General features: G+C 40.7%; 1 pseudogene; it reads right to left on the bottom strand.

Annotated features, from left to right (window-relative positions):
• Positions 1-27,698, bottom strand: part of LOC118390667 (probable ATP-dependent RNA helicase DDX10) — a 115,602-nt pseudogene that overhangs the window by 74,161 nt on the left and 13,743 nt on the right.

Below are 27,698 nucleotides of genomic sequence, written 5' to 3'. Positions count from 1 at the left end.
AACTCAGAATATGCTATTGTGTTTGTCTGAAATATACTACATTTTCTTCATATCATGTTTCTTTAGACCGGTCTAAAATAATGAATTGATTTATTACGATGGTGTAGGTTATATTAAACGGATTTACTAGACTTATTCAAATGTAGATGTCCCAAAGGTCTGCATCAGTGGCTCGTAGGCTACGCGTGGAAGCTAAGAGATGCTAAATGTGTTTATATTATTTAACGGTCAATTAACATGAGACTGGCAGCTATTTGCTTGACAATCACCAGCTGACAAAATTTCATGACCGCCACAGCCCTAGCGGACATCCTACATAATGATGTACTGTCTGAGTACCATCACATGCACAAATAACAGGCATATTGTGGCCTGGCTTACAGTCTGTCAATATTGGGAACTGGGAAGATGTGAACAATTACAACATATGAAGAAAATGCTCCTGCACCGGTCGACAGCGAAGAGCTCAAAATGGCCCGTTTCCATCTTACTCACGCTGCGTACTCCTAGGAGCTTGAGCTGGAACACATCAAAGACTTCTTTGTTCTTCATGAGGTAGACGGAGCGCAGGTAGGAGACAAAACACTACACAGAGAAAGAAAGGGAGAGAGAGGGAGATGGAAAGGTGAGCGATATATTGACACCAGCCATCTTCTCTAACAATAACAGCCAGCCGAGGGAGGCGATGAATCACACTGGGTCGTGCAAGATGGTGATAAGGGCCCCTCTTTTCTCTTTGAGTGGGCTCTCTCCTTAAGAGAAATGTGAAGCCAGTTTCAAATGATGATTAGAGGCTGAAGATGAAACAACCTGATGCATCACAAAATGGTGTAAAATCACATTGTTTTGAGTTCAAAGGAAATAACAGATCGTACCATCTAGAAGGTGAGGTTGTTAGTGACAAAGCCAAAAACACACTGTTGGTGCATAAGAGGCTATTTCAATTTTCCATCTTAGTAATTTAGTCAAAAATGTCAATAATGGGAGAATGTAAATGCAGGTGCCAAATCTCTATTTTATGGGTGTAAGCACTATAGGTGAAATTAACAACTCCTGTCCTGGAAGGCTACTGACTTGTGTGCTCATTCATCTCAACCTCCTGCCCTCACCGCTCCCTCTAGGACACTGACCCTCTGCGCTCACTCCTTCTGTTCCTTCTCTTGGGCCAGGAAGGCCTCCAGCTTCTGCTGCACGCTTGTCAGCTTCTCTGGGTTCACCCTGACGAAATAAGAAACTAAAACATTTGAATATTTTGTGAATCGACATAGCATTACATTTGTAAAATGGATTAAAACAGTGAAAAGGTCACAGATGCATGGACACCTTCATGGATAAAAACACACTGACACAAAGGTTATTAGAGTGGACACGGTCGGTAACTAAACTTATCCCATAATGGTTTATCATCATCATTATTATCACCTTGGACAAAACAAACTCCAAAGTCAATGCTATTTAAGTCACAGCATTTCATTACATCGAAAACATGGACTCAGCACTATAATCTTCTTTGAAAAAGCTATCCCGCTAAGTCCATTTGTAGCACTGTAATTGATGGCAACACAGCCCTCTGTGCCAGGCAACTCTACAGGAGAGAGTGGGAACATCAAAAGGTCAACTATCCTCTCCATTGCCCGCCTCAGTGTCACAGACGCCAAAGGAGACTGAAGGGGGATAATATAGTGGGGATGATGGAAATTAGTAACGGTCCCCCCCTAACTGTCCAATGACAACATTAACAACCACCAGGCAAGGTGTTTGTTTTGAAGTAGGAACAAGGGCTCCATTCCAATTCCCTACCCCTCCGCTCAGTGAACTTGCTCCCTCCGCAAATGGATATAAAAGCCACTGGGTGTAGGGCGTGGCGGTCATTAAAATTGTCAGCCGGTTATTGTCAAGCAAAAGACTGTCAGTCTCACGGTAATTGACCATCAATTAAACATGTTTAGCATCTCCAGGCCTCCACGCATACAGGCCACCTGATGTGTGCCTTTGGAACATAATTTTAAAAAGTTGAATAAATCAATTGAATATACACCATCACAAGAAATCCATGATTTATTTTAGGCAGGTCTAAGGTCTTCAGGGTACCTGAAGAAGGCACAGTGATGCCGAAACGTTGGTAAATACCCAATAAATTACTGGGAGATTATATATTATTATGTTATTTTGATAGTTTATTCGCCGTTAAGCAGCACCTCCACACAAAAAAAAATCTGGGTGTGCGCCAGCTCAAGTTTTTTAGGCAGGTCTAAAGAAACATGATATGAAAAAAACGTATTACAGAAGAACAGTAAACGAGTTGGCCTACTGAATGTTATCTGGCTATGCGCCATGGCCTAGAGGCTTATTCACTTAAACATATCTTGTCCAAGTCATTCGCCATTATTTTATATTATTTTCTAGAAAGAAGAAAATAATTTTACTTAGCTGAATAAAATAAAGGATATTTTCACTTTCCTGAGCACATATGAAGTGGCTATGTTGAGCATAAAAGAACATTTGAAACTGGTCCTATATGCTAGATTGAGATATTTGACAACTTTAGTTATGAATGATACAAACCTTACATGCTGACCACACCGCGTGTACCATTGCGCTCATGTTGATTTTGTCCACCCACATCAGACGCAATTAGAACATGCAGGTTGAAATATCAAAACGAACTCTGAACCAACTATATTAATTTGAGGACAGGTCGAAAAACACTAAACATTTATGGCAATTTATCTAGCTAGCTTGATGTTGCCAGCTAATTTGTCCTGGGATATAAACATTGGGTTGTTATTTTACCTGAAACGCACAAGGTCCTCTACTCCGACAATTAATTAACACAGATAAAAGGGTAAACCGAGTTGGTTTCCAGTAATCTCTCCTCCTTCAGGCTTCTTCAGACTTGATATGGGGGTTGGCAACGAACTTTAAGGTGCATTACCACCTCCAACTGGGCTGGAGTGTGGACCTCAGTTCATTCCTAAAAACCAAATGAGGAGATGGGAGAGGCGGGACTTGCAGCGTGTCAAGCATCACAAATAGAACCAAGTTCAATTTTAGCTGCTGGCTACGCAGACGCTCGTTTGGATGAAATGGTTGAATAACATGTGTAAAAGTATTTTGTAACGCGAGTGGTGTGGTCAGCATGTTAAAATGCCTTAGAAATCAAAAGATATATGGGCTGCATGATGTGACTATAGGCTACTGATTAGTGATGCACCGATATTACATTTTTGGCCCATACCGATATCCAATATTTTCCTTGCCAAATAAAACGATAACAATAAGTGATATTTACAATTTTAGCGGCCTTTAATCATTCTAGTACAGTTAAATAGTAAAAACACACACACGGACACAGCGGACTAAGGCACTGCATCTCAATGCAAGAGGAGTCACTACAGTCCCTGGTTCGAATCCAAGCTGTATCACATCCGGCCGTGATTGGGAGTCCCATAGGGCGGCGCACAACTGGCCCAGCATCGTCCGGGTTTGGCAGTCATTGTAAATAAGAATTTTGTTGTTAACTGTCTTGCCTAGTTAAATAAAGGTTGCACACACACCAAAAAGTTATTTTGTTAGCATTTACATATGTCCCCATTACCAGTAAAACATAATCAAAACATATTTCTTTCACTTACTTGCTGTGCTGTTTCATTGTTCATTTGTTCAGTCGTTTCATTCTCAACCAGGATTTCTATGGAACGCCGTTAGGGTCTTTGCGTGTCACAAAATATACTATTGAACACGTGTCAAATAAGCTTGTTGACCAATCAGGACCTGAATATGACTGAAAGTCATATAATAATTTAACGCATTCATAAATGTTTTACGTAGTTATTACACATTGATTACACTATCACTCGTATTTCATATGCCACAACAATTCATCGATACGTATGCTATGATGCTGATAAAGTTGTCCCGAGCACCTACAGTGCTGGTCATAAAAAAGCTAGCTAGCTCATGGATGCAAACAATGTTCTTCCCCAATGACATTGCAAAATGTTTCAGTAGCTATAGTTAGCTAGCTACCTATATAGGTAGGTGTCATCATCTAAAATAACCCTAATATATAAAACAGTTTATTTTATCAATGGTGGTCAGACCATCTATGTGAAGCGAGCCACAATAAGGATTAGCCACAATAGAGGACTTTGCGGTTAGCCTTCAGAATAAAAGTATGGCATAATTCTACTATTTGTTTTCATTTGCGTCACTGTCAATGACATACTTTCATTTTGAAGGCTAACTGCAAAGTCCACTATTGAGCCTAATCCTTATTGTGGCTAGTTTCACAACACATAACCCGGTCCTGTCGGGCCTAATCCTTATAATGTTAGCTTTGGACAACAGAGTTAAGTAGCTGGCTAGCTATTTATTTTCATTAACTGCAGTTCAATTTCAATAAGCGAACAACAAGTGGCAACCTAGCTAACACTTACTCACAAGAAGTCCTAAATCATTGCTAAGAATAGTGAAAATGACTACAGTTTCTACTGGTCATTGTTTCAGGCTGGTTGTATTGGTGCTAGCTAGGTACCAAGCTAAAGCTTGCTGCCCCAGAAGTTGCGGTATTGGTATTGTAAACACATCGTTCGTGGCCGGTGTTTGCAGACTTTTTTGTACAGCTTTGCTGCCGACTATCTTTTTTGACACGCAAAGACCCAAACGGCATTCCATAGTATGTATGTCATGTAGCTAATAGCAGTGACACTATTACTTACTGTGGAACTCCGGCAGGGCAACATCTGAAAAATAGCGCACTTCATAGTATGCACCGGTGCTCGACCAGTCGGCAAAAGCCAACATCACCCACGACAGAGAACGGTTGATTGTCAAGTGCAATGAATTCCATTATCTTGGCTTTAATAGATTTCACCTTTGAGTTGTCTCGCTGAAATTTTGTTACTGTTTCTAATTACTGTTATACTTGTTGATTGCTCGATCCACACAGCAGACATTATGGGCTAGTTTAGGAATGCTGTGTTGCACGTATAGCGCAACATTTTACGTGGCGTCACCTCACGTACCTACGTTATATAGGTATCCACGTCAGCTTTGACATCAGCGCTAAACTAGACATCGGCCAATACCAATGTTGGCATTTTTAGCTAATAATCGGCTGATTCTGATATGTTCACCGATAAATCGTGCATCCCTACTACTGATGATTTGAGAAAGTGGCAAAAAAGCTTGTGCTCTGTTCCATGCCTCTGGCTGCACACGCTGTTCTCTTATCAAGTGTCCACCCATTAGACTATTCTAAATACAATCTGGTCTTCACTAATATGCAACATTTCTTTTGATTTAGAATGGCCCATTATCAAATGAGCAGGAACAGGGACAAGAGAAAATATCATCCATATGCACTTGAATAGCGAATGGAGGCGACTTACGAGCGGTTAGTTTTTCGCTCATGTCTGCGGTTACTTCACCACGCGACAGGTGATATTCTGGCCAAACCCTGTATGCTATGGACTCTCCAACCCTGTTCCTGCAGCTACCCAGTGCTTAATTTGGGAAACCAAGTGGAATCTGTTTGGGAACATTGACAGTAACGTGTTTCCACAAAGATACATTTAATAAAATGCTGAGAGCTCATCTCAATGCGCAAAGGAGACAGAAATGAAGGAGAGAGGGGAGGAGATGGAAATGCACAGTGGTGAGATACTATGTAGCTCAAAGGTAATGTGTCAGCCCAATTATGAAAATACTGAATATTCCCTACTACTACGCTATTCAACATCAAATACAAATTCACTACAATTGTAGGCTAACTCAATTTGTTTAATTTAGGCTATGTACCAAAGATATCTTAAACCAGTATGTTTTTCTGCCATGTGTAATGTAGTAGGATATGTATTGTACAACGGTACAATCATTTTAATTCAGGTAATATATTTATTTTGGGGGAGGCTTGGGATCATATATAGGCCTATGCTTATGCATAAGCTCTAATATGCAAATAGTTGTTTTGAATTAATCAGCTTTGAAAGCACTGTCCATTTCATTGTGTTAGGCTTTGAAACAACATCCACAACCATGTTTTCCACTCAGTTTCAAACAGTTGTTGAACTTCTTTCTTCAAATTGATTAATCACCAAAAGCACATACTGTTTTGATAAGTGTTTGTGATTTTCGATAGCATTTGCATTGATTTCAGAGTGGTTAGAGACAATAAAGCCCCGACTACCAGGTCTTTCGCAACCTAATGATCGTTAGCAAGTTGGGTAATACTAACAAATGTCCAGAGTGCATAGGAGGAGAGAACCATGACTCAGCAGTCACATAGGAATGTACTGCTGTCATGACTAGGGCTGTTGCTGTGACCGCCGGGAGTCATGAAGGTAGTCAAATTCCACATGACCATTTAGTCACAGCAATTAGGCTTCTCCAAGCTCTGATGTTGCTGATGGTCATTCGTAGCCTACCAAACTTGCTGTCTGGTACTCAGCACTCAGTCTGGTACTCAGCACTCTATTGTCCCACTAATCCCTCTGACATCAATGCAAATGTATACAAACATCTAATCAAACACTTCATGAGAGCTCATGTTGTGAAACATTTCTAGGTTATGCAATTGCACAAGAAAACAGAGTGATGGTCCACTAATAAAAAGAGGATCCCATCAGCTTTCTATAGGTTAGGCCTACTATATTTATTTATCAACTTTCCTAATATTAAGCACATTGTCTTTACAACAGGAGTAGAGCCTACCTGGGTGGCATGAAAATAAACCACAGGAAAAGCGTCCTCTATTCACTATTTAAGTGCATAGATGACATGTATTTTTTCCCGCTGCCCCCGTTTCTAGACAGGTGCATGAGAATTGTACATTCTAAATCAAAACAAAATTCACACATGTATTATTTAGTATATGTAAAGACAAGATTATATCAAGAATAATCTGATGGGTGACAATATTAGCCTATCACTTGTGAATTATGCCCAGCATAAGAAACTGCCTTTTTTGTGTGACTTCTTTGAATCAGTCGCACACCTCATGTAGCCCATAGGCCTATATGTTTGAATAAGGTTTGTATCACAACTAAAGTGGCCAAATAACTTCTTAAAATTAGGCACATTAATCCGCTTTACTTAGGGTGTAGAGCCTAACTATAAGTAGCACGTGAGTTTAACCCTTTCATGCGTGAATTCCAAATATCTTTAACAGTCGTCCCAGTGAGATTTTTTATGCACCTGATGCTAGAACGTTCTCTCCATTCCAGAATGTGATTGTTACGCAACAGTACATTTAAGTCGCTCTAGATAAGAGCGTCTGCTAAATGACTTAAATGTAAATGTAAATGTAAATTTAATCCGCGCTTGCCCTCAAACCAAGACAGCAGCCTGTTTTTACTTATAGGCGGTTTTCAACTTGTCAATTTCCAACGATTTTCTAACTAAGTTTTTATTTTCTAAGAACAGTTTGAATTGAGGTGTGTTCCGCCACCTCATTCATTCACATAAAAGTAGTTATTTTTTACTTTTGCGGGCAATACATTTTTTAGACATTTCTGACCCGGACAAAATTCCCCAAGCACTTCGCAATTGTTTGTGCGGTTCAAGTCTGCAGACATTTGCACATGTCCTGTCAGAACAGGATCTGCACACACGTGTTCACATTTTCCGTCTGTTGCCCGCATTGCAGTCATTGTTTTCATTACCAATAATAACTTTGGAAATGTATGCGTTTCTTAATACGTTATAATAGTTTCTGTGTGTCGTTTCTACTGTAGCTCACTATGTATGGAGCATAGTATATTTGTGTATATTCCTTATAACCGCGGACACGTGAGGTAACGTTACTCATTTCATAACCTTTATGGTGTTATATTCAATCGTGCTTATGTAGCTAGCTATATTATTCTATTAGCTCTGTAAAACAATGGCAATTGCATCAGTATTAACTTGTGTTGTATTTTGAAGCTACCCTGGCCTTATGACTCCCAAGTGGCGCAGCGGTCTAAAGCACAGCATCTCAGTGCTAGAGGTGTCACTACAGACACCCTGGTACAAATCAAGGCTGCGTTTCTATCAAAGTAAGTGCCTTATTATGTTAATAGTGTCTGTATGTGATTTGCATGTTAACTGTACGTCCAATAACAAAAAATAACGTGTTCAGTAATCATCTCACCTATTAGTTGGCTATGTGGCCATTGACGGCAGCAGCAATCTGAAGGAAAAAAAAAAAAAAAAAACCACTTTTCGTTTTCCAAGTGCATTCCACAAAGCTGTTTATCATGTCCGCCTTATCCACTACCCCCATTATAGTCAAGCACACAGTCTGGTTTGATTTCTCTCTCTCCCGTCAGGTGTTCCACCTTCCCTGTGGCCGACATGGTTGCTGTATGGACAGTGTAGAGGACATGGACGTCTCGTTTGTCATGCCACTTTACTGCCAGCTGTTGACCGTTCTCCTGGAACTCCGCCTCTTCTCTCTGCATCTTCCGGTTCGACCTGACTGCGCCACAGGCCCCTGTGCTGTTGGAGAGCAGATGCTGGAAGAGTGTGGGACTGCCTTACCAATTGTCCACATACAAAGTGTGTCCCTTACTGAGATGAGGCGCCAGCATGGTGATCACCACGGACCCGGACACCCCAAGCTCCTCATAATGTTGGATGTCAGTGGTGGACCCTGTGTAGACTACAACGTCCTGGACAAATCCTGTCTTCATGTCGTACATGACAAAGAACTTGACCCCAAACCTGTGCCTTTTGGAGGGAATATATTGACGGAAGGGCAAATCAGGTGTCCATCAATGGAATGGTCCTTGTATGGCACAAAGACCACACCAAATGCTGATAAGAACATTTCTTATTTTGTATAATGGGTCATTTAGGATGGCAGTAGTATTGTTGACGACATGCAGGCATCGCAGCAGAACTAGGAAGCGGTCTTGAGAAAAGAGGTTGGCAAAGAAGGGAGTTGAACATAGGATCTGTGTTCCAGTATTCTCTTAGGGAGTTCTTCTTTACTATTCCCATGAGAAGGACTGTCACCAGGAAGGTATACATTTCACTAATTGTGGTTGTCACCCATTTAGTTTCCCCCTCACTCCTGGCTCCCTCTTCTCTTGTAGCTCCAAGGCATAGCGATTGGTCTCCCCTACTACGTCTCCCACCAGCTCCTCTGTCAGAAACAACTTGAAGCACTCTGCCTCAGATGGAAATGGCAAGGGGTGTTGCACTCCAGACTGGGACTCATCAAAGCAAACAGCAGGGCCAGGAGGGGTGAAATGACTGGTGGCCTTCCAGCTACCACAGAACTCCTGTACTTCATCCACTGTTGGTCTACCTCCATCACCACCAGCATCTTCAAAAGGGACCTGGGAATTCGTCAGTGGATAAGTAGTCCTCAGATTCAGGGTTCTCAATTGCTACAATGTTGGGGGTAATTGACTGGCGACACGGCGACACTTGTATCAATAAATCACTATCAGAAAATGTTTTGTGTAGTAATTATTTATACATTTACTGTTTTCAATTACTGGTGACAAATCATACATTTCAATTTTTGCATAGATTGTAATGGGCACATATTATGTGTGTAAAATACTTTATTGAAGGTTGTACTGATTATGATGAGCTAATTCCAGCTGTATGGAGCCATGTTTGTTGACATAAAATGCATTCTGGGTCGGACCAAAGATGTGATAACAAAATTAGGTGAGTAAAGGTTCACTCATTTTTTGAGAACTTCTGGAAATGAATGGCAGGATGTGAACGATGGTAGACGACACACCCCCTCCCCTTCAACACGCATACTATAAACAGACCAAACTCCTCGTCTTCTCTTATTATATTTGGTTTCTGTGAGAAAAGAAAAGCATGGCAGCGTACAAAAACTACCCATTGTCGGATTACTTTAGATTTCTAGAGTGTTTTGCTCAATTATCTCGATCAATGGTGAGCTCACCCGTGATTAATTATAAATAGTTATTTATATTAGCTAATTCATTTTGTAGTTTATGTCAGCTGAGAGTTACACGAATATGACCACTTGTCTTACGTCAATCTTTCCTCAGTTAGCGCTAGGACAAAAGTAGCCAGTTTGGACGATTGTGTTATGCTGTAGATACTTCTGTGAATGTCTGTACATTGCATCAAAAAATAAACTGCTCACATTCCGGACATAACTTTGTAAGGACTGTGTTTGTGCAAAATGTTTCTGAAAAAAAAGTGTGGCCAGCTCAAATGCTGATTGTTGCCTCATTCTAAACTGGCCGTTCTAAATAAGCGGTCTAAATAAGTGCTCTAATCACACCGGTGTGATCATAGCTACAGGGACCACTGTAGAATGATCACACCAGTGTGATGGTACATGTGAAAGGGTTAATGCATAATTGCATTTAAGGTCACTTTTGATAATGTAATTTTCCTGCTAATGGTACATTCGCGCTTATAGCCTACTGCCATGTGCACATTGCTGCTCTTATGTGAAGAAATAGCCTAATCATTTATCAATATTTTAAGCTAAAACGTTCTGATCAGTAATGTCAGCAACATTTCGGAAAAACTATTTTTAAATGCTAGTGATAGTATTAATTTGGGATCTATAGCACCCCACAAGTGTCCCAGACTATGTTGGGAATATGTATTTATTGCACAGAATAGGTTGACTTTTGAACTATAGAGGATATGCTAGTGATGTTGATGTTCGTTAAGCCTACTCATCTTGTTGACTGACAAAGTAAATGTGGACAGTTCTTCCAATATGCACCTCGGAATTGGATAAGGATGCAGTTGCGTACCCGATGTGTCGGTCTTCACTTGTAGCCTCTGAGAAAGACCCCAGGCGCTTTGGATTGCACAGCACTCAGGGAGAAGGGCACAACGCAGCCCTCCAGGCCGCAAAGGCATGGATTTTTTAGGGTGCATTACGGCCACAAAGGGGATGCTGCCGTGAAATTCGAGGCATTATCAAGTGCTTGTCAAATTGTGAATGACAGACTATTGTAGTGTGTACAGCCTGCGCAAAAACAAAGCAGAGCTCATACCTTTCAAACTTACTTTTTTCAAATCATTAGAATCTCACCATGCAGCCTTACAATGTATTGAAAATCAAAACATATAGCCAACGCTTGTACAACTAAAGTTACATTAATATCTCTAAATTAAGCATATAGGAGCACCTATTTCTGAGTTAACCGCTCACCTCAGAATAGCCGCATGTGCACACTCCCTCAAATCACTTGAATAAAATATTTATATGTTATTCAGCTTTGTTCAATTGTATTCTTCAAACTATAAAATAATGCAACGAAATTCTAGGCGAATCTTGTCTGCTAAATTAACTAATGTAGCCCACAGCCATTTGGCATAGCCACATCAGGGCCTAACATAAAGAAAACTATGAGTATGCTATTATTTTCTTCTGAAAGACATTTTCTTCAAATCATGCTTCTTAAAATACCCATTTAAATTAAATAATGTATTTATTGTGAAGGTGTAGGCTATATTACATGGATTTAATGTACTTGTTAAAATGTGTGGAAGCCAGCAGATGCTAAATGTGTTTATGTTAATTAACGGTCAATTACAGTGAGACCGACAGTTATTTGCCTGACAATCACCGGGTGACAAAATTTCGTGACCACCACTGCCGAGTCATGACTGAGGACTGCCGGTGCGGAGGCAATACAGTCACCACAACAGCCCTACATGGGGTTTAGCAAGGGCCAGAGTAAGTTTACACCATATTTCTTCCACCAGTCCGTTCATTTTGAGTGGGGAGTGAATGAATGCGCACTTTGGGGAAAAGGAAATGAGCCCTTATGGTGCATATTAGCTGTCAAGTCAGAACGAGTTCACAAAAAAAGAAAAAAAATACTGACTTGAAGCTGTCATCAAATCAAAGGGTGACTACTTTGAAGAATCTCAAATACAAAATATATTTAGATTTGTTTTACACTTTTGTGGTTACTACATGATTTCATGTGTTATTTCATAGTTGGTGTCTTCACTATTATTCTACAATGTAGAAAATAGTAAAAATAAAGAAAAACCTTTGAATGAGTAGGTGTGTCCAAACGTTTGACTGTTAATGTAGGAGCACAAATCAAGTCCCTAAGCAAGACAGTAATAGCCTCATTCTAAAATCAGTTGTTGATTTAACAGAAAGAATGACTAGGCAGCATGTTACGGCTGAACTACAACACTAGCCAGGACAAATAAGATTAGTGAGAGATGAAATGGGATGATTTTCCACTGAACGACTCTCACTATGCATCGAAACACACACACAGGAGAGGGTAAAGCCGCATTAACCACCATCCATTCTGAACATCCCCCAAGGGAATTCCCATTCTCCTCACGCAGTCACTCTACCAGGTGGAGAGAAGCCGACGACCTTGCAGCTTGCTGATAAAACCATGTCGACCCAGCTCTCTCACACACACACCAGCAACCAACAAACATCTTACGCAGGCAAGACCACCAGTCACCTCTACAACATGCATGAATTCACACCGGATCACTCAAACACACACGAAAACAGCACACAAAATTCTCACCACAAGAGCACTGGAGGTATGCGTGTCTAAGTGAGGTCTACTGTACATTTCTTATTTTTAGTCAAAACAGATCCCCTAACATAAGTTGCTGCAGGCTAACCTACTCCTCCATCCAGAACCCCAACTACCCCATCTTACTCTCCCACTCTCTTGGTCTACCCCTCTTCTCTGTTGATGTTCAGTTCGACAAGCAGAGTATTGGCTCGCAGCTTCCCTCAGGCCAACCTCACAATCAAGAGGAAGAAAGAGATCATCATGAAGAACTTCTTTTGATAACCATTATAGACCTAATTGTCCGCGAATAATACATTTTCATTGTGTGAAAACATCTGTCTGGTTTAATATTGGCATTAATATTAATAGATTAAATCCCCAGCCAAAATGTCAGTAAAACACGTGCAAAGCATGCAAGACTGTATACGAGTGAATCCTCAGGAAACCAGGACAAAAAAACACCATGATTTGGAGGGAATTTCACAAAATGTAATCTATAGAATGTTAATTTGGAGGAAAATTTGACATTTTGTATCTAACAGCATAATTGAGAACTAATAAAAGTATGCATATTCATGACATTTTGGCCTTACCCAGGTCTCCTTTAAGGCTACATAATATTTAATCTATAGGTGCTACAAAGCAAAAATAGTGTCATATGAAGCTTTACGGCTTGCTTTGTAACATGAGTAGCATTTTGATACATATATTTGTTTTACATTAATTTCTGAATATTGAAAGACAAACATGAACATTGAAAATACAGCATTTTGATTTGGCATGTTTAAAAAAAAAAATTGAACACGCCCCCCTCAGAGAGAGAGAGACACACAGCTGCATGTGAACTCTCACATTTTTCAACATGTTTTTTACAAAATGATAGATTTGGAGTTAGATAAACTTGGATTTTTCAGCAGGTACATATGCAAGATGCTACCCTCCACATCATGGCCTTCACTCTAGATCAAAACTCCAAACCTATAACTAACCTAATTTTGACCAAAATAAACTGCAGAGATTACTGCTTCCAAGGTTCCTTTTCCAAGCAATACGGAGGGTGCTCTGGCAAACAAACAGCTGAGACCTGAGGACACCATCCAATCTGGAACTGAGTGAGTAGTGTTTGGTCTGATGCTATTTTGAAATTCAAGAAGAAAATGAAAAATAAATGCTATATTTTAATGGGGACTGAACACTGAGTTAACCTAGCGTAACCCCTCGACAACATTCCCCTGAAAAGGCAGCGCGCAAAAGTCCAAATTTTTTTTCTCCGAAATATGTAACTTTCACACGTTAACAAGTCCAATACAGCAAATGAAAGATCAACTTCTTGTTAATCTACCCATCGTATCCGATTTTAAAAATGCTTTACAGCGAAAGCACAACATATGATTATAATAGATCACCGCCAAGTCAAAAAAACACAGCCATTTTTCCAGCCAAAGATAGGAGTCATAAAAAGCAGAAATAGATAAAATGAATCACTAACCTTTGATGATCTTCATCAGATGACACTCATAGGACATCATGTTACACAATACATGTATGTTTTGTTCGATAACGTGCATATTTATATCCAAAAATCTCAGTTTACATTGGCGCGTTACGTGCAGTAATGTTTTGATTCCAAAACATCCGGTGATTTTGCCGAAATACTCATAATAAACATCGATAAAAGATACAAGTGTTATTCACAGAATTAAAGATAGACTTCTCCTTAATGTAACCGCTGTGTCAGATTTTTTTTTTACTTTACGGAATAGGGCATAAACTGAGAACGGTGCTCAGAGCCCAATCCAGCCAGAGAAATATCTGCCATTTTGGAGTCAACAGAAGTTAGAAATAACATTATAAATATTAACTTACCTTTGATGATCTTCATCAGAAGGCACTCCCAGGAATCACAGTTCGACAATAAATGACTGATTTGTTCCATAAAGTCCATCATTTATGTTGAAATAGCCACTTGTTGTTAGCGTGTTCAGCCCAGTAATCCATCTTCATGAGGCGTGAGCACTTCATCCAGACAAAAATTCAAAAATTTCCGTTACAGGTCGTAGAAACAAGCCAAACGATTGATTCCATACATCTTTAGGATGTTTTTAACATAAAACATCAATAATGTTCCAACCAGAGAATTCCGATGTCTGAAGAAAACTTCTGGAACGAGAGGTAACTCTGTCGGAAGCGCGCGTCACGAGCCTGAGACACTCTGCCAGACCACTGACACAAACAGGTCTCACGAGCCCCTCCTTTATAGTAGAATCCTCAAACCAGTTTCTAAAGACGGTTGACATCTAGTGGAAGCTGTAGGAAGTGCAACTTGACTCCATAGACACTGTGTATTCGTTAGGCCAAGCTTTGAAAAACTACAAACCTCAGATTTCCCACTTCCTGGTTGGATTTTCGCCTGCCAGGTTTTCGCCTGCCATATGAGTTCTGTTATACTCACAGGTCATTGGAAAAATGAATGTCCAGTTCTCAGGGCTAGGGGTAAATTCAGTATGTGTGCTTACGTTAAATCTAAGCCTACGGCGTTAGCTGCGCCTGTTCCACATCAGTTCACTCCTGACACATTGTCTCATGCCCAGGGCCATGTGAAAGTCCATATTGACCCAGACTATATACCTTTCATTACGGAGGGTTTTGTGTCTATTGTTAGGAAGTAAGGACCTTGTGACAGTGAAGTTCCTAAGACACCGATGCGTATGAATCATTTGTGTTGGAGTCTGTGTTACCCTCCTCTGCTGAGACTGATTCGGGGAATAGTGTTCTAATTAGGAGAAAAGGTTTGAACACTGTTAGTTCCATTGCATAAACTGATGTTGGGTTATGGACTGGTGAAAGGTGAGGTTGTTGTGGGGGTGCGTCCTTTGTTGAGGGTATCGACGTTATCCTTGGGAATAAATTGGCTGGTGAGAGTGTATGGCCTGTTGTTTCCATCTCTAGGGGTTTACACTATGCCGTCATTTGTAGGGATTCCTGATGAGAGTGTTCAGAGTTTCCCCAGACGTGTTCTCTGCGTGTGTCACTGCGCCAGCTAACGAGAATACCACAAAGAAGTCTGGCAATGCTTTCCCTGTTATCCCGTTATCTGTATCCCATTCAGATCTAATCAATGCGCAACGGACTGACCCCACATTAGAAGAGTTGCATGACCAAATTTTGCCTGTGGAACAGTTGGGAGATGTCGCCCATGGCTATTTTCTCCAAGAGGATGTCTTGATGAGAAAGTGGGTGTCTCATGGTAGTTGTTTTCTGGGGGAGGTCACACAGGAGAGCACGGGTTTCAGTCCAAAAGACCTTGTGTTTGGACATAGGGTGCGTGGACTTCTATCTGTTCTCCAGGATGGAAGTCTCCTGAGTCCCCTCAGTCCCTGTTATCTTATGTGTGTGATTTCCAGCGACGCCTGTATGCCACTGGTGAAATGGCTAAAGAGAAGCTATCATCTTCACAGGAGAGGATGAAGGGCATATTTGATCTTCACTTTAGTCCAGGTGACCAGGTTCTTGCTCTGCTGCCAATTGTTGGTTCTCCTTTTCACGCTAAGTTTCAAGGTCCATATACGGTGGTGCGCCAGTACACTGAGCAAAACTATCTAGTTGCCACTCCAGAATGGAGAAGAGCACATCAACTGTGCCATGTAAATTTGTTAAAACCCTATTATGCACGTTCCTCTGAGACTGAACAGTGGGAGTCCACAGAGGACGGTAAAACCTGTTATTTTGGCCGATACCGTTATTTCCCTGGGTTCTTGTCATGCTAGGTCCGTGCATGAGGAGGAAGATGTTCCTGGTCCTGACGATTGCATACTGCAGGGTAGATTGAAAAATTCAGAGACACTGGATATTTTAGACAGCCTTCTCGCTCATCTACCTGTTGGTGGGCGGAAAGAGATGGTTGATCTGATTCGTAGATTTCCAGGTTTGTCTTCTGATACACCTACACGTACAAACCTAATAGAACATGATATTGACATTGGAGATGCTGACCCCATTCGTCAGCGGTTCTAGAGTTTCTTCAGAGAAACTGCATTGTCTGGATGCTGAGGTCGGGTACATAGCAGAGCCTTCTTTCTCCAGTTGGGCTTCTCCCTGTATCTTGGTCAGTGAACCAGATGGGACAAACAGATTTTGTACGGCCCACCGTAAGGTAAACAGTGTCACTAAGCCAGATTCATTTCCTCTTCCTCGGATGGAGGACTACGGTGATCACGTCGGCGCAGCTAAGTTTGTGAGCAAATTTGACCTGTTAAAACCTCTCTGGGATATGTGGGACGGTAGTGTCCCACTTGGCCAAAAGCCAGAGAAAATGCAGAGTGACAAATTCAAATAAATTACTATAAAAATCTAACTTGAAATCACACATGTAAGATACCAAATTAAAGCTACACGTGTTGTGAATCCAGCCAACAAGTCAGATTTCAAAAAGGCTTTTCGGCGAAAGCAAACAATGCTATTGTCTGAGGATAGCAACTCCATAAACAAAAGAGAGAACATTTCAACCCTGCAGGCGCGACACAAAACGCAGAAATAAAAATATAAATCATGCCTTACCTTTGACGAGCTTCATTTGTTGGCACTCCAATATGTCCCATAAACATCAGAAATGGTCCTTTTGTTCGATTAATTCAGTCCATATATATCCAAAATGTTCATTTATTTGGCGCGTTTGATCCAGAAAAACACCGGTTCCAACTTGCGCAACGTGACTACAAAATATCTCAAAAGTTACCTGTAAACTTTGCCAAAACATTTCAAACTACTTTTGTAATACAACTTTAGGTCTTTTTTAAAGTAAATAATTGATATAATTGAAGGATGATCTGTGTTCAATACAGGAAGAAAACAAACTGAAGCATGGTTTCTGGTCATGCGCCTCTATCAAACAGTACACATGAAGTGACCCTCGTTCAAGATGGCCGTACTTCTTCATTACACAAAGGAATAACCTCAACCAATTTCTAAAGACTGATGGCATCTAGTGGAAGCGGTAGGAACTGCAAGCAAGTCCCTTAGAAATCTGGATTCCCAATGAAAACCCATCGAAAAGAGGGTGACCTCAAAAAAAATCTGATTGGTTTGTTAAAGGGCTATTAGCAGGTGCCACTGATGAGTAGGGCACGTGAAATCTCCGCCTTTATTACACCCTCTGGTCTGTACTTGTATTTGGTTGTGAATTTCGGCCTGCGTAATGCACCTGCCACTTTTCAGCGACTTATGAAAAGGGTTGTCTCTGGTCTGACCGGGTGCGGTGCTTATCTGGACGATGTAGTGATATATGCAGATACTTGGGAAGAACATCTGTCCCGTATTCAAGCCTTGTTCGACCGACGAGCTGCGGGTCGCCTCACGATCAATCTGGCTAAATGGAAAGGTGGTTGTGCAGGGTGAAGTGCGTCCTGTTTGGGCTAAAGTGGTAGCTATTGATGCTTTTCCACCACCAACTACTAAAAATGAACCAATGCGTTTCTTGGGAATGATTGGTTAGTATTGTGGTTTTTGTAGGAACTACTCTACTGTGGTCGCTCCCTTGACAGATTTGCTGAAAGCTAAGGCTGTTTACGTATGGTCTTCTCGTTGTCAACAGGCTTTTGAAGATGCAAAGAGCTTGCTTATCTCAACTCCGGTGCTGGCTGCTCCTCGCATGGATTTGTCATTTACCTTGCAGGTGGATACTAGTCATGTGGGGGCAGGTGCAGTTTTGCTGCAAGCAGATGTGTTCTGGGGTTGAGAGGCCTGTTAATGGTTAAACTTTTTGAAAAATAAATGATCAGTTGAACTACTCGGTCATTGAAAAACACAAGTCGAGGTTTTGTCTCACAAGGGGTGATGGTCGGATTCATGGTTATAGTTGAAGGAATGAGCGTTACACCAAGGCCTGTACTCTGGAGCGGGATCGATTTGGAGGTGGAGGGTCCATCATGGTCTGGGGCGGTGTGTCAAAGCATCATCATCGGACTGAGCTTGTTGTCATTGTAGGCAATCTCAACGCTGTGCGTTACAGGGAAGACATTCTCCTCCCTCATGTGGTACCCTTCCTACAGGCTCATCCTGACATGACCCTCCAGCATGACAATGCCACCAGCCATACTGCTCGTTCTGTGCGTGATTCCCTGCAAGACAGGAATGCCAGTGTTCTGCCATGGCCAGCGAAGAGCCCGGATCTCAATCCCATTGAGCACGTCTGGGACCTGTTGGATCGGAGGGTGAGGGCTAGGACCATTCCCCCCAGAAATGTCCGGGAACTTGCAGGTGCCTTGGTGGAAGAGTGGGGTAACATCTCACAGCAAGAACGGGCAAATCTGGTACAGTCCATGAGGAGATGCACTGCAGTACTTAATGCAGCTTGTGGCCACACCAGATACTGACTGTTACTTTTCATTTTGACCCCCTCTTTGTTCAGGTACACATTATTCCATTTCTGTTAGTCACATGTCTGTGGAACTTGTTCAGTTTGTGTCTCAGTTGTTTAATCTTATGTTCATGCAAATATTTACACATGTTAAGTTTGCTGAAAATAAACACAGTTGACAGTGAGGACCTTTCTTTAGGTCAACAATCCCAAGGAACTCGCAAGGAATATTCTTTGTATTATATTGTGAAAATCCCTGAAATATGTTATTTCTCTGTCTTGTTTTTTTACACTCACTGCGTGTGTGAGTAATATCATATGATGTTAGATTGCACCTCTAGCATGATAAACACTGCCAAAATGTAAATCTAAGTATTTCTGTTTGTGTGAAAAAGAGTGATGAGTGTTTGTGTATTTTCTACATTTATTTTACCTTTATTTAACTAGGCAAGTCAGTTAAGAACAAATTCGTATTTTCAATGATGGTCTAGGAACAGTGGGTTAACTGCCTGTTCAGAGGCAGAACGACAGATTTGTACCTTGTCAGCTCGGGCATTCTAACTTGCAACCTTTCGGTTACTAGTCCAACGCTCTAACCACTAGGCTACCCTGCCTAGTATACATATTTGTGGATGTGGAAGAGAGAGTGGAGCGAGTTTGTGTGTGCTGTGTGTGTATGTGCTCACTGTTTCCCATAAGCACCGTCCGTCAGCTAAATAGCCGGTAACTCATTGTAAGCCAGCTACTTTTTTAAATGAACTAGGCTTCTTTTCATTTAAAATGTGTAATTCTCTAGTCAAATAAAGTCCATATAGCCTTCTCCCGCTAGAATTAACGATATGCACACAGATAGATCATTGAGTGAGTTAGTTATAAAAAGTCTGATATGCATCTCCTAGTGATTTATTTAGAGGACAGGCGCATGTCAATCAAAAAGTGAGCGATGACAGGAAAACTGCTGGTTTGTCAGTCTGCCGACTGTCCCTCCTCTCAGTACCTGTGTTATTGCTGTACGCTGTGGTCTCCAGTGAATTAATTTACACGTCCCGTGTAATGCGAGTGGTAACGATTAGTTGAAATCCACTTACTGTTTTGTGGAACATTAATTTATTATTTAATTTGGCATGTTTCATAGGCCTACACAGCCACGGAGGCTATTTACTGTGATTACTTTGATGACCGAAGAGCTTGTGTTGACTAGTTTATAAAAAGTGTCCATCTGACTGAATAAAGTAAAGTCAATGTCCTATATCCCTTTGCTATTCATAAATCATACAACATAGTTATGTCAATGGTATCACATCCGAACATGTAAACCAAAGATCTTGTTTGCTTTTTGGCAATTATATGCAGAAAAATTATGAAAACATTCTATGAATATGTTGAATCCTCACTGCAGGCACAATAGGTAGTGGATAGAGAGAGCCTCATTCTGGTCCAAAATATGATAACAGATTGAAGGTCATAAAAGCTAATGTCATGATACTTATATGGTATTCTTAAAGAAATTGATATATGCCTACTGATTTGATTAAAGTATTGACAATGGAGAAGTCAACTGATGCATTCTGTGTAGCAAAGCCCATGTTTAACACCTGCTTCATTCTTCAATCATACTTCTAGGTCTATTCATTGGCACCTGACTTCGTATAAAATGTGGGGGTGCACAATCTGAACTGGGAATCCTCCCTCTGAAAATGTTTGCATTTAAAAAACATTTTTCTGCAATTCTAAATAGTTTCCCAACAGAGAATCCAAGTTAACTTGACAGAACACAACCTTTTTTTCTTAAGTTTTTGTAACAAACAAAATTGAGTAGACTAGATATAGTTTGCCACAATAAATTAAATTGAAAGAGTAGATTAGTAATCTAGTCAGAAAAACTAGTCTAATATACCGCCTTTCCTCAAAGTCCCACCCACAGTGATTGGCTGACAGGCCAAACTTTTAAAAAGATAGTTTACTGAAATGTCATGATTTCCTTACCCTAAGTGTCATAGCAGAGCCAATCAAATACAGCACTTGAAAAACAAACATTGTGGCAATTCATATCTTGCAGTAAAACCATAATCTCAAGAGATGACAAGTTGAATTTTAAATAAAGGCTCTTACATAAAATAGTTCTGATTATATAGGCCTAGAAGATATCTAAACCACCACCACACTAAATTAAGTAATGGTCTTTCTACTCAATACAACAACTACTTTTACCAATATGGGAGGCAAAGCCATTAAACTATTCAATAATTTAGCTGCGTATTTAGGATGGAACGCCCCACCCCCTCGCCGGGGCTACTCCATGTACGGAAAACACTGTACTGTGAGGGCATCATGCTGGACACTGTGCCTATCAGGATTTAGCCAGAGGGGCTCAGGCCTGGTCTCCTCTGTGATGGCAGAGCCAGTCTCACGCTCTCCCTCACATGGTTGGCCGACTTACTGCACTGCTCAAAGCCCCTCAGCTAAACCTACATCTCGCCATCTCACAAACAGGTCCAAATAGAACCTTAAGTCAATATTAAAACGTACTGTGACAACATGAAACTGGTGGTATCAGGCACACAACGGGGACAAGGGTACAGGTTGAATATGGGTCATTCAGAATATTACACATCATTCATAGCATGTCCATTTGAAGTGCATGTTTGAACTACTAGACACAATGAGGATGTTTCAGAATCAAAATATTTAGGAAAGTCAGCTGGCTCACTTGTTGACCCTGCCTGCTTTGTGAAGTCTACCCCATCTGTCCAATGCATTTCCGTGAGGGAAAATAGTCTTTGGAATCATATGGTATCATGTAAACATTCTCATAAGGCCTTGGTTTTTTGTTTTGCTTGGAGGGAAGGGGTGAAAGGGCAGTTGGGAAGATGGAGACTAGAGCCGGGACAATACCAGTATCGAGTCACTCATTAGTATCATGGCAAGGAAACAAAACACCAAGCGGGTTTAACTTATTTAGGAAAATTACCCAAATGTTGGAAACAAATATCATTGTCATCCAGTCACATGCATTTATTTTCTAAGCTATAGCACACCATATTTCACAAAAAACAGCTTTTTAAAAAAGACCAAAGAGTTGCCATGGAAAATATATTACGACACTTGTACCGTCACTGCCCTAGTGGAGACACAGAATAAAGCTTAAAAACAGTAAAAACTACAGTCCACCACCTGTTTTGTTTTAATTTCTCACCTACAGTAGATCTCCACAACCAACAGCCTGCCCAGTCCCAGTGAAATACAAGTGTGTGTGCGCACGCGTGCAAGCACAAGTGAGGAGGTTGTAAGTGAACTCACTGGATTCTGTTGATGGGGACTATTTTCTCCTGGAGTTGGGATAGCATGCGCTCCTCCTCTGAGGGCAGCAGGACGAGCAGAGCCTCTCCTCCCTCCTTATAGCTGTAAGGCGAAAAACAGTCGATTTTTTTTTTTTTAATTGTATGTCCTAAATTTATAAATAAGTTAATTGGTCAATAGCTCAGAGGAGTGGGTGTAATAACATATGATGAACAAAAATATAACACAACATGGAACAATTTCAAAGATTTCACAGTTACAGCTCATATAAGAAAATCAGTCAATTGATATAAATTCAGTAGGATTGGACATGGATTTCACATGATTGGTGTGGTAGCAGAATCAGAATTAGTTAGGTAACATTGATAAATAGGATGTTTTATTTACTTAATAATGCTTATGTGAGATATTTGTCATTAGGATGTCTTCTTTTATATAATACTGTAGGCAGTTTGCAGTTATCCCTTCTCTGCTAGGGCTTAGTCACTAGGGGCCCAGAGAGGGGAGAGGTCAGGCTTGTCTTCATATGTCAATGTATCTGTTAAACCATGTGATGCTATGAAGAATATCAGAAGGGGAGGAAGACAGAATGGAGGCTTGTCTTCTTATGGGAATGTGTCTGTAACTATTGTATGTCCCCTCTGAGGTTGCCCTTATCTTGATTTAGTATATGACCTAAGAGGCTCACTGTCTTTTCTGATCTTGTCCAGGAGGGGGTGTATTTGAGATGGTAGTATCTAGAATTGACAATTGATATAGGCCATTGGATGAGGTAATGGTTTGGTACTATGTTGTACCAAGAACGAGATAAGAACTTCGTTTAGGAGACCAAACTGAATGATAATTTATAGCTAATGCTATCTGGCTATGGGATACTCCTCTTTCAAGTAAAAGGTTCTTTGTGAACTGTTCCTGAGATCTGTTTCTCATCATGTGAGTTGAGATGGGTGTGTCTTGGCTATAAATGATACTAACAACTGTTTTGTAAGCACTCTCAGAGAATGTATTTATAGACACTGAATTGATCTGAGAGTCACAGGGCTATGGTGAAACTATGGTGAAACTCACATATAATTAAAAGATTAAGTTTATGTATAACTTTGAATGGTGTGTGGTTTGCTCTCTCAATGTTTAGTAATACAGGAAATTACCACGACACTGGGCAGGGGTGCAGTCATAGGTCCACCCACTTGCCAGCCAGGCCCACCCACTGGGGAGCCAGGCCCAGCCAAACAGAACGCATTTTTTCCCAACAAAAGGACTTTATTACACACTGAAATAATCCTCAGCACCCCACCCTCCCCCTTAGACAATCCCGCAGGTGAAGAAGCCGGATGTGGAGGTCCTGGGCTAGCGTGGTTACACATGGTCTGCGGTTGAGGCCGGTTAGACTTACTGCCAAATTCTCTAAAACAACGTAGCTTATGGTAGAGAAAATGGTGGACATTTCTGCAGTCAGCATGCCAATTGCACGCTCCCTCAAAACTTGAGACATCTGTAGCATTGTGTTGTGTGACAAAACTGCACATTTTAAAGTGACCTTTTACTGTCCCCAGCACAAGGTGCACCTGTGTAATGATCATGCTGTTTAAATCAGCTTCTTGATATGCCACACCTGTCAGGTGGATGGATTATCTTGCCAAAGAAGAAATGCTCACTAATAAGGATGTACGGAAATGTGTGCACAATATTGAGATTTTTTATTTCAGCTGTAAAAGGATACTGCTCAACCACAAATGCATACATAACTTCTACAATCTTCTACATTTGCACAGTTAATGGTACACCTCTTATGATCATAATGGACTTGTTTTCATCATGGGTTTCATAAAGAAGTCCTTCATGATTATAGGAGGGTTATGGTTTTGTGACCAAGTCAGAGACGCAGAGGGAGAGAGATGGGTTGCAAGACAAAGGCGGCGGAGTGAGAGTTACATTCTTCAGCTCAGCAAGAAGATCTGTGAAATACATGCAGAGTCAGACTTTGAGGACAGAAAGAGAGATAAACAGACAGACTGAAACAAATCTGTAGAGGCTGAGCTGATGCTACATTGGCAGTTGCTACAACTCTCTTTGCAACACTGCACATTACTTCAAAATACCAGGCAGCTAGTGTGGTGTTCCCAGCTTTCGGCAAGGGTGTTCTCAAGGCAAGCTTAAGTCGATCAAGTGTGCAACGGAAGTCCCCAATTTGAGGCGTTCCCCACCATTTAAGGCGAAGGACACTGTCTACCGGTCGTACCCGCCTCCCACGTGCTAGCTCACATTGCCCCCACCTCATGCTTGCTGTGTACCGAAGAAAATCGTGCCAGATAGGTGGGGGCGAAGGATAGTTATCTAGCTAGCACATACTGAATTAATTTACACGTCCCGTGTAATGCGAGTGGTAACGATTAGTTGAAATCCACTTACTGTTTTGTGGAACATTAATTTATTATTTAATTTGGCATGTTTCATAGGCCTACACAGCCACGGAGGCTATTTACTGTGATTACTTTGATGACCGAAGAGCTTGTGTTGACTAGTTTATAAAAAGTGTCCATCTGACTGAATAAAGTAAAGTCAATGTCCTATATCCCTTTGCTATTCATAAATCATACAACATAGTTATGTCAATGGTATCACATCCGAACATGTAAACCAAAGATCTTGTTTGCTTTTTGGCAATTATATGCAGAAAAATTATGAAAACATTCTATGAATATGTTGAATCCTCACTGCAGGCACAATAGGTAGTGGATAGAGAGAGCCTCATTCTGGTCCAAAATATGATAACAGATTGAAGGTCATAAAAGCTAATGTCATGATACTTATATGGTATTCTTAAAGAAATTGATATATGCCTACTGATTTGATTAAAGTATTGACAATGGAGAAGTCAACTGATGCATTCTGTGTAGCAAAGCCCATGTTTAACACCTGCTTCATTCTTCAATCATACTTCTAGGTCTATTCATTGGCACCTGACTTCGTATAAAATGTGGGGGTGCACAATCTGAACTGGGAATCCTCCCTCTGAAAATGTTTGCATTTAAAAAACATTTTTCTGCAATTCTAAATAGTTTCCCAACAGAGAATCCAAGTTAACTTGACAGAACACAACCTTTTTTTCTTAAGTTTTTGTAACAAACAAAATTGAGTAGACTAGATATAGTTTGCCACAATAAATTAAATTGAAAGAGTAGATTAGTAATCTAGTCAGAAAAACTAGTCTAATATACCGCCTTTCCTCAAAGTCCCACCCACAGTGATTGGCTGACAGGCCAAACTTTTAAAAAGATAGTTTACTGAAATGTCATGATTTCCTTACCCTAAGTGTCATAGCAGAGCCAATCAAATACAGCACTTGAAAAACAAACATTGTGGCAATTCATATCTTGCAGTAAAACCATAATCTCAAGAGATGACAAGTTGAATTTTAAATAAAGGCTCTTACATAAAATAGTTCTGATTATATAGGCCTAGAAGATATCTAAACCACCACCACACTAAATTAAGTAATGGTCTTTCTACTCAATACAACAACTACTTTTACCAATATGGGAGGCAAAGCCATTAAACTATTCAATAATTTAGCTGCGTATTTAGGATGGAACGCCCCACCCCCCTCGCCGGGGGCTACTCCATGTACGGAAAACACTGTACTGTGAGGGCATCATGCTGGACACTGTGCCTATCAGGATTTAGCCAGAGGGGCTCAGGCCTGGTCTCCTCTGTGATGGCAGAGCCAGTCTCACGCTCTCCCTCACATGGTTGGCCGACTTACTGCACTGCTCAAAGCCCCTCAGCTAAACCTACATCTCGCCATCTCACAAACAGGTCCAAATAGAACCTTAAGTCAATATTAAAACGTACTGTGACAACATGAAACTGGTGGTATCAGGCACACAACGGGGACAAGGGTACAGGTTGAATATGGGTCATTCAGAATATTACACATCATTCATAGCATGTCCATTTGAAGTGCATGTTTGAACTACTAGACACAATGAGGATGTTTCAGAATCAAAATATTTAGGAAAGTCAGCTGGCTCACTTGTTGACCCTGCCTGCTTTGTGAAGTCTACCCCATCTGTCCAATGCATTTCCGTGAGGGAAAATAGTCTTTGGAATCATATGGTATCATGTAAACATTCTCATAAGGCCTTGGTTTTTTGTTTTGCTTGGAGGGAAGGGGTGAAAGGGCAGTTGGGAAGATGGAGACTAGAGCCGGGACAATACCAGTATCGAGTCACTCATTAGTATCATGGCAAGGAAACAAAACACCAAGCGGGTTTAACTTATTTAGGAAAATTACCCAAATGTTGGAAACAAATATCATTGTCATCCAGTCACATGCATTTATTTTCTAAGCTATAGCACACCATATTTCACAAAAAACAGCTTTTTAAAAAAGACCAAAGAGTTGCCATGGAAAATATATTACGACACTTGTACCGTCACTGCCCTAGTGGAGACACAGAATAAAGCTTAAAAACAGTAAAAACTACAGTCCACCACCTGTTTTGTTTTAATTTCTCACCTACAGTAGATCTCCACAACCAACAGCCTGCCCAGTCCCAGTGAAATACAAGTGTGTGTGCGCACGCGTGCAAGCACAAGTGAGGAGGTTGTAAGTGAACTCACTGGATTCTGTTGATGGGGACTATTTTCTCCTGGAGTTGGGATAGCATGCGCTCCTCCTCTGAGGGCAGCAGGACGAGCAGAGCCTCTCCTCCCTCCTTATAGCTGTAAGGCGAAAAACAGTCGATTTTTTTTTTTTAATTGTATGTCCTAAATTTATAAATAAGTTAATTGGTCAATAGCTCAGAGGAGTGGGTGTAATAACATATGATGAACAAAAATATAACACAACATGGAACAATTTCAAAGATTTCACAGTTACAGCTCATATAAGAAAATCAGTCAATTGATATAAATTCAGTAGGATTGGACATGGATTTCACATGATTGGTGTGGTAGCAGAATCAGAATTAGTTAGGTAACATTGATAAATAGGATGTTTTATTTACTTAATAATGCTTATGTGAGATATTTGTCATTAGGATGTCTTCTTTTATATAATACTGTAGGCAGTTTGCAGTTATCCCTTCTCTGCTAGGGCTTAGTCACTAGGGGCCCAGAGAGGGGAGAGGTCAGGCTTGTCTTCATATGTCAATGTATCTGTTAAACCATGTGATGCTATGAAGAATATCAGAAGGGGAGGAAGACAGAATGGAGGCTTGTCTTCTTATGGGAATGTGTCTGTAACTATTGTATGTCCCCTCTGAGGTTGCCCTTATCTTGATTTAGTATATGACCTAAGAGGCTCACTGTCTTTTCTGATCTTGTCCAGGAGGGGGTGTATTTGAGATGGTAGTATCTAGAATTGACAATTGATATAGGCCATTGGATGAGGTAATGGTTTGGTACTATGTTGTACCAAGAACGAGATAAGAACTTCGTTTAGGAGACCAAACTGAATGATAATTTATAGCTAATGCTATCTGGCTATGGGATACTCCTCTTTCAAGTAAAAGGTTCTTTGTGAACTGTTC

The sequence above is a fragment of the Oncorhynchus keta genome, chromosome 11 (genome assembly GCF_023373465.1).
Source record: "Oncorhynchus keta strain PuntledgeMale-10-30-2019 chromosome 11, Oket_V2, whole genome shotgun sequence".
NCBI lineage: Eukaryota > Metazoa > Chordata > Actinopteri > Salmoniformes > Salmonidae > Oncorhynchus > Oncorhynchus keta.
This window is presented reverse-complemented; position numbering and strand designations above follow the sequence as displayed.